Consider the following 18,703-nt stretch of genomic DNA (forward strand, 5'->3'; position numbering starts at 1 on the left):
CCATTTTGGTGCCAGTTCCAGCGTTTAACGCTGGGATTTCTGAGGGTGACTTTGAACGCCGGTTTGGGCCGTCAAATCTTGGGCAAAGTATGGATTATCATATATTGCTGGAAAGCCCAGGATGTCTACTTTTCAATGCCGTTGAGAGCGCGCCAATTGGGCTTCTGTAGCTCCAGAAAATCCACTTCGAGTGCAGGGAGGTCAGAATCCAACAGCATCTGCAGTCCTTTTTAGTCTCTGAATCAAATTTTTGCTCAGGTCCCTCAATTTCAGCCAGAAAATACCTGAAATCACAGAAAAACACACAAACTCATAGTAAAGTCCAGAAAAGTGAATTTTAACTAAAAACTAATAAAAATATACTAAAAACTAACTAGATCATACTAAAAACACACTAAAAACAATGCCAAAAAGCATACAAATTATCCGCTCATCAATGATTCGTGACACTCATCATCATTCTCACCTATGAATGTGTGCCTGACAACCACCTCCGTTCTACCTTAGATTGAGTGGATATCTCTTGGATCCCTTAATCAGAATCTTCGTGGTATAAGCTAGAATTGATGGCGGCATTCAAGAGAATCCGGAAGGTCTAAACCTTGTCTGTGGTATTCTGAGTAGGATTCAATGATTGAATGACTGTGACGAGCTTCAAACTCCTGAAGGCTGGGCGTTAGTGACAGATGCAAAAGAATCACTAGATTCTATTCCAACCTGATTGAGAACCGACAGATGATTAGCCGTGCCGTGACAGGGTGCGTTGAACATTTTCTCTGAGAGGACGAGATTGTAGCCACTGACAATGGTGATGCCCAACATACGGCTTGCCATGGAAAGGAGTAAGAAGGATTGGATGAAGATAGTAGGAAAGCAGAGAGACGGAAGGGACAAAGCATCTCCATACGCTTATCTGAAATTCTCACCAATGAATTACGTAAGTATTTCTATCTTTATTTTATGCTCTATTCATATATCATCCATAACCATTTGAATCTGCCTGATTAAGATTTACAAGGTGACCATAGCTTGCTTCATACCAACAATCTCCGTGGGATCGACCCTTACTCGCGTAAGGTTTATCACTTGGACGACCCAGTGCACTTGCTGGTTAGTTGTGCGAAGTTGTGATAAAGAGTTGGGATTGCAATTGAGCGTACCATGTTGATGGCGCCATTGATGATCACAATTTCGTGCACCATGCAACTATGGCAAATCTAATATCATTTCAAAGCCCCAGATGTTAGCATTTCAACGCAATTGAAACCGCATCATTTGAATCTCTGTAGCTCATGTTATGGTCGATTAAGCGCGATGAGATCGGCATGACAGCTTTTGCGATTCCTCCATTTCTTCACGAGTTCTCCATTTCCACATGCTTTTCCTTCATTCCCTTGAGCCAATCCTTGCCTCCTAAATCTGAAATTACTTAACAAACATATCAAGGCATCTAATGGAATCAAGGTGAATTAAATTTAGCTATTTTAAGTCCTAAAAAGCATGTTTTCACTCTTAAGCACAATTAAATGAGAAGTTATAAAACCATGCTATTTCATTAAATAAATGTGGGTAAAAGGTGATAAAATCCCCAAATATCAATACAAGATAAACCCTACAAATGGGGTTTATCAACCTTCCCACACTTAAACCAAGTATGTCCTCATGCTAAAACCAAGAGAAAGCAAAGGATATCAACATTTATTCAATGAGATCTAACTAAATGCACCCTACCTATATTCAACTATCTACATGAATGCAACTAAATGCAAAATGATTCTACCTACTTGGTTAAAAATAAATCAATCCTCCAAGAGCATGTATGCACAAGTAGGGCCAAGATCATATAACGATTCATGAATCCTACCAATTCAAGTATAAAAAATGAAGTTCAAATAGACTTGCAAGAAGAAAGCTTATGAAAGCCGGGAATCACAGAATTGAGCATCGAACCCTCACCAGAACTGTTTGTACTCTAGTCGCTCAAGTGTGTAAGGTTGATTCTCTCAATTCTCCCCTAATCATGCTTTCTAAGATTTGTTTTTCTTCTAACAATCGACATTTATTTCATGCATGCATACAAGTATCATGAGGTCTTTTCTTTAGGTTGTAATGGGGCTAGGGTCAAGGTAAGGATGCATATTTGGTCAACTGAGCTTGAAATTTGAATCTTTGATAAGCTTAAACTTCCCACCTAACCTATGACATCCTATACAATTTCAAAGCTAACTTAGCTATCCATTTTTCTCTTTTTCTTCTCATACTCATGCAATTTTTTCCTTGATCACAACACATATGCATTGATTTTATTGAGCTTCACTTTGGGGCATTTTGTCCCCTTTTTATTGTTTTTCATCTTTTTCTTTATTTTTCTATTTATTTTTCTTTTCTTTTTCACATTTATTATATTTTTCATTTTTCTTTTACTTTTTTCTCATTTTTTATTTTTCTTTCAAGCTACATAAAAGAATATCAATGCATAAGGTCTATACATTTAATCAATACATGAGTATGCGCCTAATTCCCAACATTTTCAACAAAATACAAAATACACCTTTTTTCCCAACCAATGTCCCAAGTTTTTTCACTCTTGAATGATACTCACACACACTAGCCTAAGCTAATCAAAGATCCAAATTAAGGATATTTATTGTTTTTCGATTTAAGGTTTATACTGTGCTAAATTAAAGAACAAGTGGGATAAGCGTAGGCTCAAAGTTGGCTAACAATGGAAGATAAAAAGTAGGCTATTTGGGTAAGTGAGCTAATGAAATGATGGCCTCAATCATATAAATGCATGAATACACAAAATAATGGACATAAAGAATCAAACAAATCAAAGATTACATTCATAGAAAGAGAATAATTGTACACAAGAAGGAAAGATAAGTGGTTATAAGATGTAACCACACCATTAGGCTCAAATCTCACAAGCTTGTGTTCTTAGCTCAAAAAGCATGTTCCTAAATAAATTCTTTCAAGCAAGTTCAACAAAATTTTTCAAATTGGTAGGGTGCCCTAAAATAGTTTCTTGGAAAAGAAATCATCACCCTAACCAAGTAGTCCTAATAGGAAAGAAGTGGTAAAATATGTACAAATTATAACTAACATGAAACCTATCATGAAATGCAACAACTAGCTAACATTGATGTTGAAAAAAAAAATTGTTACCCATGGAGATCGGTCGGACGACCTCCCCACACTTGAAGATTGCACCGTCCTCGGTGCACGCAAAGAAGAGCAAGGTAGACGGGTTGCTACAATTAATGAGCTTCTTCAAAAGGTTGTGCGGATGACTTGCTTGTTGCCCCATTTAGAAACTTTTCGTTCCCGTTTTTGGTGGCCAACCTAAAGGGAGAGAAAGAAAAAGAAAGAAAATTAAGCCTACAGCAAAGATATCAAAGCAAATAAAATGTAGGCGGGGGTTAATGCCAAGTAAGAGTAAGGTTTTCACTACATGTTAGCTACGCATGTAAGTGAGAAAACAATATAAGCTAAGGCATATCAACTAATACTTGATGCAAGAGTAAAATTAATGCATAAGTAAGTGCCATGAAGAGCATGTTGAGCATCAAGTTCAAAAAAGAAAGAGTGGGTCATGAAAGACACTATAAGTTCATATGAATGCACAAGAACATAAGAGTCATATAAGATGAAGCATTGATTTAAAAGTTTCATCACCCATCAATATCAAAAAAGTCAAGAAGCATCAAAATAATGCAAGAAATTCTCAACAATTGAGTAAGAGACTTCAACACCATTATTAAAATAAGAAACTCGAAAAAAAAGTAAAAACAAGCTATAAAATCAAAATTGAAATTTAAGGGAGAGAATTATACGAATGTGATAAACAAAAGAAAATGGAAGATGAGAAAAAAACTCTTTTTTTACCGGTGCGGACGCTTCATGTATGCTTAGGCGCCGATGTGCATTTTGGCTGAAGGGCGCGTACGCGCCAGGTGCGTGCACGCGTGGGTCAGGTTAGGCGCAGGGCACAGTGTCAGCTCAGTGCGCGTGCATTGCATAATTTGAATTAAGGGCGCGTACGCGCGGTTTGGTTTGTGCCTTAGGCCCAATTTTCACACAATGCAGGCCTAACTCTCATGTTTTTGGCTAGGGATTGAATTTTTGCATCCACGCGTACGTGCCATGTATGCGTGCGCTTGGATGGTCGAAAATGCCCGAAGCGCGCGTACGCGCCATGTACGTGTACGCGTGGGTGGTGCTCTGTTTTTCAAAATTTTTCCAAGTTCTTGTACCAAACTAAGCATTCCAAACCTCCAAATAGCTACCAAAACACCCTAAAACCTTATTTAACATACTATACTACTAATTAAACTAAACAAAATATGAAATCAAGCTGATTCCGACCAATATTTACAAAAGAGAAAATGAAAATAATTTACCATGGTGGGTTGTCTCCCACCTAGCACTTTTGTTTATTGTCCTTAAGTTGGATTTATGGGGAGCTCCTTATCAAGGTGACTTGTGCTTAAACTCATCTTGGAACATCCACCAATGCTTGGTTCTCCATTGTGCCCCAAGATTTCTCATACGTTGCACCAAGTCTTGATGGAGTTCTTCACAAGCTTTGAACTCCCAAATGTGATCCTCATGTATTCCCGGATCTCATATCATGTTTCCACACCCATCCTTGAATTGATCATCATTAGCCCATCTGTGTGGCAAGTAAGGTGAGTTCTCAATAAAGTGACCAACAACCCTCCTAGACCCATCTAGTTGAGCACTACTCCAACCTTTATATTCCATCCTTGATGCATCTACCATAATGAGCCTTGATTTACAACGCCAACCACAAAACATCTTTCTCTTACGCTTTATCCCACAAAGCATCATAAGTTGGCTATCTGTTTCAAGTAAACCATATTCATGTGGGATAATAAAGCTAATAGAAATAAATTTCACCCACTCAAATGAAGGTGTGGATGGCAACCTAGGCAAAGATGATTCCAAGGATCTTGATAAAGCGTATTCAATTCCCATCCTCCTATTTCTAGGGACTTCCACCACATCGCAAGATCTCTTTATCTCAATCCTTTGTTCAACAATTTTATCTAAGCCTTTTCCCTTACTCAATTCATAAATAGGAGGGTGAGAGAAATTTACCTCCACATTACTTTCCATCTCATCGGGAGAAGGTTCTTCATACTCAAAGAATTCTTCACCACTAAGACTTGATGCTTGATCTTCAATTCCAAGGGAACTCAATTCTTGCTCTATTCCATCCAAGTCTTCAGAAGGGATATGCCTTGGAGGTTGTTCACATTCCTCCTTAGCATCAAATTCAATCATCTTGGAGGGGTTTTCTTCAATTCTAGATTCCCAAGGTGGTTCCGCATCTCCTAAGTCTTCAACCACTTCTTCCTCTTCTTCAACAATTATAGCTTCCTCCAATTGTTCCAATACAAAGCAACTTCCCTCATTCTCCACCAATCTCTCCTTCATGTTATGCTCTTCATTTGATTCTCCACATGTATCCATGGGAGTTCCTTGAGTGTTCAAGCATTGGGATGCTAATCGGCTTACCACCTCATCCAAGGCAACCATGAATTGTTGCACATCCCTTTTCATCTCCTCTTGTCCTTGAACAAGAACATCAAGGATATCATCTATTGGAGGTTGGGGTGGATGGAAGTGTTCATGATCTTGTGGGAAGGGTTCATAGTAGGAAGGTGGTTCTTCTTGGTAGAGTTGTGGTGGTTCAATGTTTTCCACTTATTGCACAATACACTCCATGGTTACTTGAAATTAATCCAATGCTTCTTTGAGACGATCCCTTGACTCTTGTTCCTCTTGGATATCATGAGTAGGATCATATGGCTCTTGGATTGAAGGACATGAACATTCTTCCATGGGAGGTTGTGGTGGAAAGTAATGTTCATCTTGTGGTTGAAAATTTGTATACATTGGAGGTGGTTCATCTTGGTAATAATATGGAGGGGATGGCTCTTGAAAATGTTGATGTTGGAATGGTGGTGGCTCTATATGTGGTCCATATGGCTCATATGGTTGTTGGTGGATGGATATAGATTGGGGTCATGTGAAGGTGTTTGGTGAAAAGAGGCTTGTGAGTGTGGTTAAGGTTCATGTTGAGGATATAATTCATAGGTATATGGTGGTGGTTCTTGAAAGTCACAAGGAGATTCACCATAGCCATTGGATTGATATGCATCATAGAATGGCTCTTCTTCATAGTGCATTGGTGGAGGTTGTTGCCATGAAGGTTGATCATATGCATATGGCTCCTCCCACCTTTGATTATCCCATCCTTGATATACATCTTCATTGTAGCTGTCATTTCCTACAACATAATTAGAACCAAACTCATAGCCAAAGTGAGAATTCATGAAAGCAAGAGAAAATGAAAATAAAATCAAATAAGAAGCAAGAAAGTTAAATCCTAGAACTAGCAAGAACTAACAAAAGCAAACATATTCACACTATTCACATATATACAATAACCAATAACATAACACCATTGCAACTCCCCAGCAACGGCGCCATTTTGATGATTAGATTTTTGTGTGGTCTAGAATTTCACAATTGAAGTCTTGTTGCAAGTATAGTTTCTAAACCAACAATAATCCTTTCATACAAAAATTTGTTTGTCACTAAAACAAACCCCTAAAATCTATAAACTGAAGTATTTAAACCTTGGGTCATTCTCCCTAGGAATTGCAATAAAGTGTTCTTGTTATTGGTTATGAGATATTTTGGGGTTTTTGAGAATTTAGACAAGAAATATAAATGGCAAAGAAAATAAACTAACAACTAAGAAAGCTCTTGGCAAGATATGAGAACTAGAAGTCCTATCCTAGTTATCCTCCTCAATTGTGACTACAAATTATTCATTGCTACCACTTAGTTAACCTCTAACCATGGAGAAAAGTCAAGTGGATGAATTAACTTGATTCCACAAGTCCTAGCCAACTCCCAAGGGAAAGACTAGCTTTAGTGGTATCCAAATCAATTAGCAACTTCTAATTATCAATCAACAAAGGAATTAGATAACTCAAGCGTCACTAATTACTCTACCTAGGCCAAGAGGAATAAAATCTATACTAAAATCCAACCAAGCATTTCATCAAACACTTGGAAGGCACAAAGGAAAAGCATAGTAAATTGATAACAAGAGTAGAATCTAACAATAATTGAATGTAAGAAATCAACAACAACAATCAAAAGGAACACAATTATTATGAATTACCTCAAATTGAATTGAAAGAAAATAGAAGGAACAAGAGTAGATCTACAACAAAATATAAAAGCAACATAAAGAAGATTACAACAAAAGAATAGAAGAAGAATGAATGTAACAACAAGGAATTGAAAGGTAGAAGTAGATGAGAGCAAAGATTAACCTAGATCTAAGAACTAAACCTAATCCTAATCCTAATCCTAGAGAGAAGTGAGAGCTTCTCTTTCTAGAAACTAACTTTTCTTCCAAAACTAAACTAAACTAAACTAATGGTAACTAGGTGTTCTGTCCCTCTTCAATCCTTGGCTTAAATAGCATTAGAAATGAGTTGGATTGGGCCCACAAGGCTTCTAAAATCGCTGGCCACGAGTTGTATTAACTGGATCATGTGCCATCTTCAGTGCATCCGCGTACCGTGCATGTGCGTGCCCCTATACACGATGAAACTATGGCAAATCTTATATCATTTCGAAGCCCCGGTCATTAGCTTTCCAACGCAACTAAAACCGCATCATTTGGATCTCTGTAGCTCAAGTTATGGTTGATTAAGCATGAAGAGGTTGGCTTGACAGCTTTTGCGATTCCTCCATTTCTTCATGAGTTCTCCATTTCCACATGCTTTTCCTTCATTCCCTTGATCCAATCCTTGCCTCCTAAATCTGAAATCACTTAACAAACATATCAAGGCATCTAATGGAATAAAGGTGAATTAAATTTAGCTATTTCAAATCTTAGAAAGCATATTTTCACTCTTAAGCACAATTAAAGGAGAAGTTATAAAACCATGCTATTTCATTGAATAAATGTGGGTAAAAGGTGATAAAATTCCCAAAAATTAATACAAGATAAATCCTACAAATGGGATTTATCAACATCCCCACACTTAAACTAAGCATGTCCTCATGCTTAAACCAAGAGAAAGTAAAGGATATCAACATTTATTCAATGAGATCTAACTAAATGCACCCTACCTATATGCAACTATCTACATGAATGCAACTAAATGCAAAATGATTCTACCTACTTGCTTAAAAATAAATCAATCCTCCAAGAGCATGTATGCACAAGTAGGGCCAAGATCATATAATGATTCATGAATCCTACCAATTCAAGTATAAAAAAATGAAGTTCAAATAGACTTGCAGGAAGAAAGCTTATGAAATCCGGGAATCACGGAATTGAGCATCGAACCCTCACCTGAACTGTTTGCACTCTAGTCGCTCAAGTGTGTAAGGTTGATTCTCTCAATTCTCCCCTAATCATGCTTTCTAAGATTTGTTTTTCTTCTAACAATCGACATTTATTTCATGCATGCATACAAGTATCATGAGGTCTTTTCTTTAGGTTGTAATGGGGCTAGGGTCAAGGTAAGGATGCATATTTGGTTAACTGAGCTTGAAATTTAAATCTTTGATAAGCTTAAACTTCCCACCTAACCTATGACATCCTATACAATATCAAAGCTAACCTAGCTACCCATTTTTCTCTTTTTCTTCTCATACTCATGCATTTTTTTCCTTGATCACAACAGATATGCATTGATTTTATTGAGCTTCACCTTGGGGCATTTTGTCCCCTTTTTATTGTTTTTCTTTTTTTCTTTATTTTTCTATTTTTTCTTTTCTTTTTTTCTTCACATTTATTATATTTTTCTTTTTCTTTTATTGTTTTCTCATTTTTTATTTTTCTTTCAAGCTACATACAAGAATATCAATGCATAAGGTCTATACATTTAATCAATACATGAGTATGCACCCAATTCCCAACATTTTCAACAAAATACAAGATACACCCTTTTTCCCAACCAATGTTCCAAGTTTTCCCACTCTTGAATGATACTCACACACACTAGCCTAAGCTAATCAAAGATCCAAATTAAGGACATTTATTATTTTTCGCTTTAGGGTTTGTACTGTGCTAAATTAAAGAACAAGTGGGTTAAGCGTAGGCTCAAAGTTGGCTAACAATGGAAGATAAAAGGTAGGCTATTTGGGTAAGTGAGCTAATGAAATGATGGCCTCAATCATATAAATGCATAAATACACAAAATAATGGACATAAAGAATCAAACAAATCAAAGATTACATTCATAGAAAGAGAATAATTGCACACAAGAAGGAAAGATAAGTGGTTATAAGATGTAACCACACTATTAGGCTCAAATCTCACAAGCTTGTGTTCTTAACTCAAAAACCATGTTCCAAAATAAATTCTTTCAAGCAAGCTCAACAAAAATTTTCAAATTGGTAGGGTGCCCTAAAATAGTTTCTTGCAAAAGAAATCATCACCCTAACCAAGTAGTCCTAATAGGAAAGAAGTGGTAAAATATGTACAAATTATAACTAACATACAACATATCATGAAATGCAACAACTAGCTAACATTGGTGTTGAAAGAAAATTGTTACCCACGGAGATCGGTAGAACGACCTTCCCACACTTGAAGATTGCACCGTCCTCGGTGCACGCAAAGAAGAGCAAGGTGGACGGGTTGCTATAATTAATGAGCTTCTTCAAAAGGTTGTGCAGATGACTTGCTTATTGCCCCATTTAGAAACTTTTCATTCCCCCTTTTTGGTGGCCAACCTAAATGGAGAGAAAGAAAAAGAAAGAAAATTAAGCCTACATCAAAGATATCAAAGCAAATAGAACGTAGGCGGGGGTTAATGCCAAGTAAGAGTAAGGTTCTCACTACATGTTAGCTACGCATGTAAGTGAGAAAATAATATAAGCTAAGGCATATCAACTAATACTTGATGCAAGAGTAAAATCAAAGCATAAGTAAGTGCCATGAAGAGCACGTTGAGCATCAAGTTCAAACAAGAAAGAGTGGGTCATGAAAGACACTATATGTTCATATCAATGCATAAGGACATAAGAGTCATATAAGATGAAGCATTGATTTAAATGTTTCATCACCCATCAATATCAAACAAGTCAAGAAGCACCAAAATAATACAAGAAATTCTCAACAATTGAGTAAGAGAGTTCAACACCATTATTAAAATAAGAAACTCGAAAAAAAATTAAAGTAAAAACAAGCTATAAAATCAAAATTGAAATGTAAGGGAGAGAAGTATATGAATGTGATAAACAAAAGAAAATGGAAGATGAGAAAAAAAACTCTTTTTTACCGGGGTGGACGTGTCATGCACGCTTACGCGCCGAAGTGCATTTTGGCCGAAGGGCGCGTATGCACTAGGTGCACGCACGCGTGGGTCAGGTTAGGCGCAGGGCACAGTGTCAGCTCAAGGTCGGCCCGACTCTCTGGTACATGTACCAGGAGGGCAGGTGGCACTATCGACGCGTGCGCACAGCATGCGTGCGCGTGCATTGTGTAATTTGAATCAAGGGCGCGTACGCGCGTGTTGGTTTGTGCCTTAGGCCTAAGTTTTGCACAGTGCAGGCCTAACTCTCGGGTTTTTAGCTAGGGATGGAATTTTTGAATTTTGCATCAAATAGCTTCAGAAATTAGTTGGATTGGGCTTGAGCAGGTCCAGAAATCGCCCCCAGCGTGTTTTGTTAAGTTGGTCACGTGCAGCTTGTCACGAGTACCCATGGGTCACGTGTACGCGTCGCCTGGCAGATTTCCTTCCCACGCGTATGCGTGGGCCACGTATATGCATCATTTGGCAGATGTCCCTCCCACGCGTAAGCATGGGCCACGTATACGCGTCACTTGGTAGATTTCTGCAAATCCTCATTTCTTTATGAATTCTCCATTTTGCATGCTTTTCATTTCACTCCTTCTAACCAATCCTTACCTTATGAACTTGAAATCACTCAACAAACATATCGAGACATTTAATGGAATTAAAGCGAATTAAAATTAGCAATTTGAAGGCCTATGATGCACCACTATTTCGTGGTACATTTTGTGCTTAATTTAGGTGGATTTTATCCACTTTTTCCACATTTATTCAATGAAATATCATGGTTTCATAATTTTCTCCTAATTTGTGCTTAAGTGTGAAAACATGCTTTTTAGGCCTCTAGTTGATTAATTTTGATTCACCTTTAATCCCACTAGATGCCTTGATGTGTTTGTTAAGTGAATTCAAGTTCAAAAGGCTTGTGATAGATCAAAGGAATGAAGAGAAAAGCATGCAAAGTGGAGAAATCATGGAAAACCAAGGATTTGAGATGCATTCACCAATGTGCACTGGTGCACGAAATTGTGATCATCAATGGCGCCATCAACATGGTACGCTCAATTGCAATCTCAACTCTTTATCACAACTTCGCACAACTAACCAGCAAGTGCACTGGGTCGTCCAAGTAATAAACCTTACGCGAGTAAGGGTCGATCCCACGAAGATTGTTGGTATGAAGCAAGCTATGGTCACCTTGTAAATCTCAGTCAGGCAGATTCAAATGGTTATGGATGATATATGAATAAAGCATAAGACAAGGATAGAGATACTTATGTAATTCATTGGTGAGAATTTCAGATAAGCGCATGGAGATGCTTTGTCCCTTCTGTCTCTCTGCTTTCCTACTGTCTTCATCCAATCCTTCTTACTCCTTTCCATGGCAAGCTGTATGTTGGGCATCACTGTTGTCAGTGACTACAGTCCCGTCCTCTCAGTGAAAATGTTCAACGCACCCTGTCACGGCACGGCTAATCATCTGTCAGTTCTCAATCAGGTTGGAATAGAATCTAGTGATTCTTTTGCGTCTGTCACTAATGCCCAGCCTTCAGGAGTTTGAAGCTCGTCACAGTCATTCAATCATTGAATCCTACTCAGAATACCACAGACAAGGTTTAGACCTTCCGGATTCTCTTGAATGCTGCTATCAATTCTAGCTTATACCACGAAGATTCTGATTAAGAAATCTAAGAGATAAACATTCAAGCCTTGTTTGCTTGTAGAACGGGAGTGGTTGTCAGGCACGCGTTCATAAGTGAGAATGATGATGAGCGTCACATAATCATCACATTCATCAAGTTCTTGAGTGCGAATGAATATCTTGGAATAAGAATAAGCTGAATTGAATAGAAGAACAATAGTAATTGCATTAATACTCAAGGTACAGCAAAGTTCCACACCTTAATCTATGGTGTGTAGAAACTCCACCGTTGAAAATACATAAGAACAAGGTATAGGCATGGCCGAGAGGCCAGCCCCCATGATCTATGATAACATAATACTACTCAAAGATAGCTACCAAGATGATCTAAGAACTAGACGTCCAAAGATGAAAATACAATAGCAAAAAGGTCCTATTTATAGAGAACTGGTAGCTTAGGGTTTACAAAGATGAGTAAATGACATAAAAATCCACTTCCAGGCCCAGTTGGTGTGTGCTTGGGCTGAGCATTGAAGCATTTTTGTGTAGAGGCTCTTCTTGGAGCTAAACGCCAGCTTTTGTGCCAGTTTGGGCGTTTAACTCCCATTCCTGTGCCAGTTCCAGCGTTTTACGCTAGAATTCTTGAGCTGACTTGGAACGCCTGTTTGGGCCATCAAATCTCGGGCAAAGTATGGACTATTATATATTGCTGGAAAGCCCAGGATGTCTACCTTCCAAAGCAGTTGAGAGCGCGCCAATTAAGCTACTATAGTTCCAGAAAATCAACTTCGAGTGCAGGGAGGTCAGAATCCAACAGCATCTACGGTCCTTTTCAGCCTCTGAATCAGATTTTTGCTCAGGTCCCTCAATTTCAGCCAGAAAATACCTAAAATCACAGAAAAACACACAAACTCATAGTAAAGTCCAAAAAAGTTAATTTTAACTAAAAACTAATAAAAATATAATAAAAACTAACTAAAATATACTAAAAACATACTCAAAACAATGCCAAAAAGCGTATAAATTATCCGCTCATCACAACACCAAACTTAAATTGTTGCTTGTCCCCAAGAAACTGAAGATCAAATAAGATAAAAAGAGGAGAATATGCAATGAATTCCAAAAACATCTATGAAGATCAGTATTAATTAGATGAGCAGGGCTTTTAGCTTTTTGCCTCTGAACAGTTTTGGCATCTCACTTTATCTTTTGAAATTCAGAATGATGGGCTTCTATAGGAACTCAGATTCCAGATAGTGTTATTAATTCTCCTAGTTAAGTATGATGATTCTTGAACATAGCTACTTTATGAGTCTTGGCCATGGCCCAAAGCACTCTGTCTTCTAGTATTACCACCGGATACATATATGCCACAGACACATAACTGGGTGAACCTTTTCAGATTGTGACTCAGCTTTGCTAGGGTCCCCAACTAGAGGTTTCCAGGGTTCTTAAGCACACTTTTTTTTTGCCTTGGATCACAATTTTATTATTTCTTTTTCTTTTTTTTTCTTTGTCTTTTTTTTTCGCATGTACTATCTCCTTTTTTTTTCAAGAATCATTTTTATGATTTTTCAGATCCTCAGTAACATGTCTCCTTTTTCATCATTCTTTCAAGAGCCCACATTCATGAACAACAAATTCAAAAGACATATGCATTGTTCAAGCATACATTCAGAAGTCAAAGTATTGCCTCCACATCAAAATAATTAGTCTACTGTAAAATTCAAAATTCATGCAATTCTTCTCCTTTTCAATTAAGAACAATTTTTTATTTAAGAAAGGTGATGGATTCATAGGACATTCATAACTTTAAGGCATAGACACTAAGACACTAATGATCATAAGACACAAACATAGATAAACATAAGCATGAAAATTCGAAAAATAGGAAAATAAAGAACAAGGAAGTTAAAGAACGGGTCCACCTTAGTGATGGCGGCTTGTTCTTCCTCTTGAAGATCTTATGGAGTGCTTGAGCTCCTCAATATCTCTTCCTTGCCTTTATTGCTCCTCTCTCATGATTCTTTGATCTTCTCTAATTTTATGGAGGAGGATGGAATGTTCTTGGTGCTCCACCCTTAGTTATCCCATGTTGGACCTCAACTCTCCTAAGGAGGTGTTGATTTGCTCCCAATAGTTTTGTGGAGGAAAGTGCATCCCTTGAGGCATCTCAGGGATTTCATGATGAGTGGGATCTCTTGTTTGCTCCATCCTTTTCTTAGTGATGGGTTTGTCCTCATTAATGGGGATGTCTCCCTCTATGTCAACTCCAACTGAATAACAGAGGTGACAAATGAGATGGGGAAAGGCTAACCTTGCCAAGGTAGAGGACTTGTTCGCCACCTTATAAAGTTCTTGGGCTATAACCTCATGAACTTCTACTTCCTCTCCAATCATGATACTATGAATCATGATGGCCCGGTCTATAGTAACTTCGGACCGGTTGCTAGTGGGAATGATTGAGCGTTGGATAAACTCCAACCATCCCCTAGCCACGGGCTTGAGGTCATGCCTTCTCAGTTGAACCGGCTTCCCTCTTGAATCTCTCTTCCATTGGGCACCCTCTTCACAGATGTCTATGAGGACTTGGTCCAACCTTTGATCAAAGTTGACCCTTCTAGTGTAAGGGTGTTCATCTCCTTGCATCATGGGCAAGTTGAATGCCAACCTTACATTTTCCGGACTAAAATCCAAGCATTTCCCCCGAACCATTGTAAGCCAATTCTTTGGGTTCGGGTTCACACTTTCATCATGGTTCTTGGTGATCCATACATTGGCATAGAACTCTTGAACAATTAAGATTCTGACTTGTCGAATGGGGTTGGTAAGAACTTCCCAACCTCTTCTTCGAATCTCATGTTGGATCTCCGGATATTCACTCTTTTTGAGTTTGAAAGGGACCTCGGGAATCACCTTCTTTAAGGCCACAACTTCATAGAAGTGGTCTTGATGCACCCTTGAGATGAATCTCTCCATCTTCCATGACTCGGAGGTGAAAGCTTTTGCCTTTCCTTTCCTCTTTCTAGAGGTTTCTCCGGCCTTGGATGCCATAAATGGTTATGGAAAAATAAAAAGCAATGCTTTTACCACACCAAACTTAAAAGGTTTGCTCGTCCTTGAGCAAAAGAAGAAAGAAGAGAGTAGAAGAAGAAGAAATAGAGGAGATGGAGATGGCTTTGTGGTTCGGCCAAAGGGGGAGAAGTAGTATTTAGGGTGTGTGAAAATGAAGGAGCGAAGATGGGTTTATATAGGGGTGGAGAGTGGGGTAGGGTTCGGCTATGGGAGGGTGGGTTTGGGAGGGAAAGTGGTTTGAATTTGAATGGTGAGGTAGGTGGGGTTTTATGAAGGATGGATGTGAGTGGTGAAGAGAATAATGGGATTTGATAGGTGATGGATTTTTGGGGAAGAGTGGTTGAAGTGATTGGTGAATGGGTGAAGAAGAAGAGGGTGGTGGGGTAGGTGGGGATCCTGTGGGGTCCACAGATCCTGAGGTGTCAAGGAAAAGTCATCCCTGCACCAAGTGGCGAGCGAAAATGCTCTCTATGCCAATTCTGGCGTTAAACGCTGGGCTGGTGCCCATTTCTGGCGTTTAACGCCAACTTCTTGTCCTTTCCTGGCGTTTAACGCCAATCTGGTGCCCCTTTCTGGCGTTAAACGCCCAGAATGGTGCTAGACTGGGCGTTAAATGCCCATTTGATGCCCTTACTGGCGTTTAAACGCCAGCAGGTTCTTCCTCCAGGGTGTGCTATTTTTCTTTCTGTTTTTCATTCTGTTTTTGCTTTTTCAATTGATTTTGTGACTTCTCATGATCATCAACCTACAAAAAATATAAAATAACAAAGAAAAATAGATAATTATAACATTGGGTTGCCTCCCAACAAGCGCTTCTTTAATGTCAGTAGCTTGACAGAGGGCTCTCATGGAGCCTCACAGATACTCAAAGCAATGTTGGAACCTCCCAACACCAAACTTAGAGTTTGAATGTGGGGGTTCAACACCAAACTTAGAATTTGGTTGTGGCCTCCCAACACCAAACTTAGAGTTTGACTGTGGGAGCTCTGTTTGACTCTGTTTTGAGAGAAGCTCTTCATGCTTCCTCTCCATGGTGACAGAGGGATATCCTTGAGCCTTAAACACAAAGGATTCTTCATTCACTTGAATGATCAGTTCACTTCTGTCAGCATCAATCACAGCCTTTGCTGTGGCTAGGAAGGGTCTGCCAAGGATGATGGATTCATCCATGCACTTCCCAGTCTCTAGGACTATGAAATCAGCAGGGATGTAATGGTCTTCAACCTTTACCAAAACATCCTCTACAAGTCTATAAGCTTGTTTTCTTGAATTGTCTGCTATCTCTAGTGAGATTCTTGCAGCTTGTACCTCAAAGATCCCTAGCTTCTCCATTACAGAGAGAGGCATGAGGTTTATGCTTGACCCTAGGTCACACAGAGCCTTCTTAAAGGTCATGGTGCCTATGGTGCAAGGTATTGAGAACTTCCCAGGGTCCTGTCTCTTTTGAGGTAATTTCTGCCTAGACAAGTCATCCAGTTCTTTGGTGAGAAAAAGGGGTTCATCCTCCCAAGTCTCATTACCAAATAACTTGTCATTTAGCTTCATGATTGCTCCAAGGTATTTAGCAACTTGCTCTTCAGTGACATATTCATCTTCTTCAGAGAAAGAATACTCATCAGAGCTCATGAATGGCAGAAGTAAATCCAATGGAATCTCTATGGTCTCAGTGTGAGCCTCAGATTCCCATGGTTCCACATTAGGGAACTCATTGGAGGCTAGTGGACGTCCATTGAGGTCTTCCTCAGTGGCGTTTACTGCCTCTTCCTCCTCTCCAAGTTCGGCCATGTAGGTCATGTTAATGGCCTTGCATTCTCCTTTTGGATTCTCTTCTGTATTGCTTGGAAGAGTACTAGGAGGGAGTTCAGTAATTTTCTTGCTCAGCTGTCCCATTTGTGCCTCCAAATTCCTAATGGAGGACCTTGTTTCAGTCATGAAACTTTGAGTGGTTTTGATTAGATCAGAGACCATGGTTGCTAAGTCAGAGTGGTTCTGCTTAGAATTCTCTGTCTGTTGCTGAGAAGATGATGGAAAAGGCTTGCCATTGCTAAACCTGTTTCTTCCACCATTGTTGAAACCTTGTTGAGGTCTCTGTTGGTCCTTCCATGAGAGATTTGGATGATTTCTCCATGAAGAATTATAGGTGTTTCCATAGGATTCTCCCATGTAATTCACCTCTTCCGTTGAAGGTTTCTCAGGATCATAAGCTTCTTCTTCAGATGAAGCGTCCTTAGTACTGCCTGGTGCATCTTGCATTCCAGATAGACTTTGAGAAATCATATTGACTTGCTGAGTCAATATTTTGTTCTGAGCCAGTATGACATTCAGAGTGTCAATCTCAAGAACTCCTTTCTTCTGATTCGTCCCATTGTTCTCAGGATTCCTTTCAGAAGTGTACATGAATTGGTTATTTGCAACCATTTCAATTAGTTCTTGAGCTTCTGTAGGCATCTTCTTCAGATGAAGAGATCCTCCAGCAGAGCTATCCAATGACATCTTGCACAGTTTAGACAGACCATCATAGAAAATACCTATGATGCTCCATTCAGAAAGCATGTCAGAGGGACACTTTCTGATCAATTGTTTGTATCTTTCCCAAGCTTCATAGAGGGATTCTCCTTCCTTCTGTCTGAAGGTTTGGACTTCCACTCTAAGCTTACTCAATTTTTGAGGTGGAAAGAACTTTGCCAAGAAGGCTGGTGCACGAAATTGCAGTCACACTTTTGCAATCCCGCACAACTAACCAGCAAGTGCACTGGGTCGTCCAAGTAATACCTTACGTGAGTAAGGGTTGATCCCACGGAGATTGTCAGCTTGAAGTAAGCTATGGTTATCTTGTAACTCTTAGTCAGGATATCAATAATTATTAGGGTTGATTGTAAAAAGTAAAAGAACATGAAATAAGTACTTGTTTTGTAGTAATAGAGAACAGTTGAGGTTTTGGAGATGCTCTATCTTCTGAATCTCTGCTTTCCTACTGTCTTCTTCTTCATGCACGCAAGGCTCCTTCCATGGCAAGCTGTATGTAGGGTTTCACCGTTGTCAATGGCTACCTCCCATCCTCTCAGTGAAAATGTTCAACGCGCTCTGTTACAGCACGGCTATTCATCTGTCGGTTCTCAATCAGGTCGGAATAGAATCCAGTGATTCTTTTGCGTCTGTCACTAATGCCCAGCCCTCAGAAGTTTGAAGCTCGTCACAGTCATTCAATCCTTGAATCCTACTCAGAATACCACAGACAAGGTTTAGACCTTCCGGATTCTCTTGAATGCCGCCATCAATTCTAGCTTATACCACGAAGATTCTGATTAAAAAATCCAAGAGATATTCACTCAATCTAATGTAGAACGGAGGTGGTTGTCAGGCACACGTTCATAAGCGAGAATGATGATGAGTGTCACGGATCATCACATTCATCAAGTTAAAGAACAAGTGAATTCTTAGAATAGGAGCAAGCGTGATTGAATGAAAAATAGTAGTAATTGCATTAATCCATCAAGACACAGCAGAGCTCCTCACCCCCAACCATGGGGTTTAGAGACTCATGCTGTAGAAGATACAATGAGAAACGTGTAAAGTGTCATGAGGTACCGATACAATATCAAAAGATCCTATTAATAGTGAA

The sequence above is a fragment of the Arachis hypogaea genome, chromosome 10 (genome assembly GCF_003086295.3).
Source record: "Arachis hypogaea cultivar Tifrunner chromosome 10, arahy.Tifrunner.gnm2.J5K5, whole genome shotgun sequence".
Taxonomy (NCBI): Eukaryota; Viridiplantae; Streptophyta; class Magnoliopsida; order Fabales; family Fabaceae; genus Arachis; species Arachis hypogaea.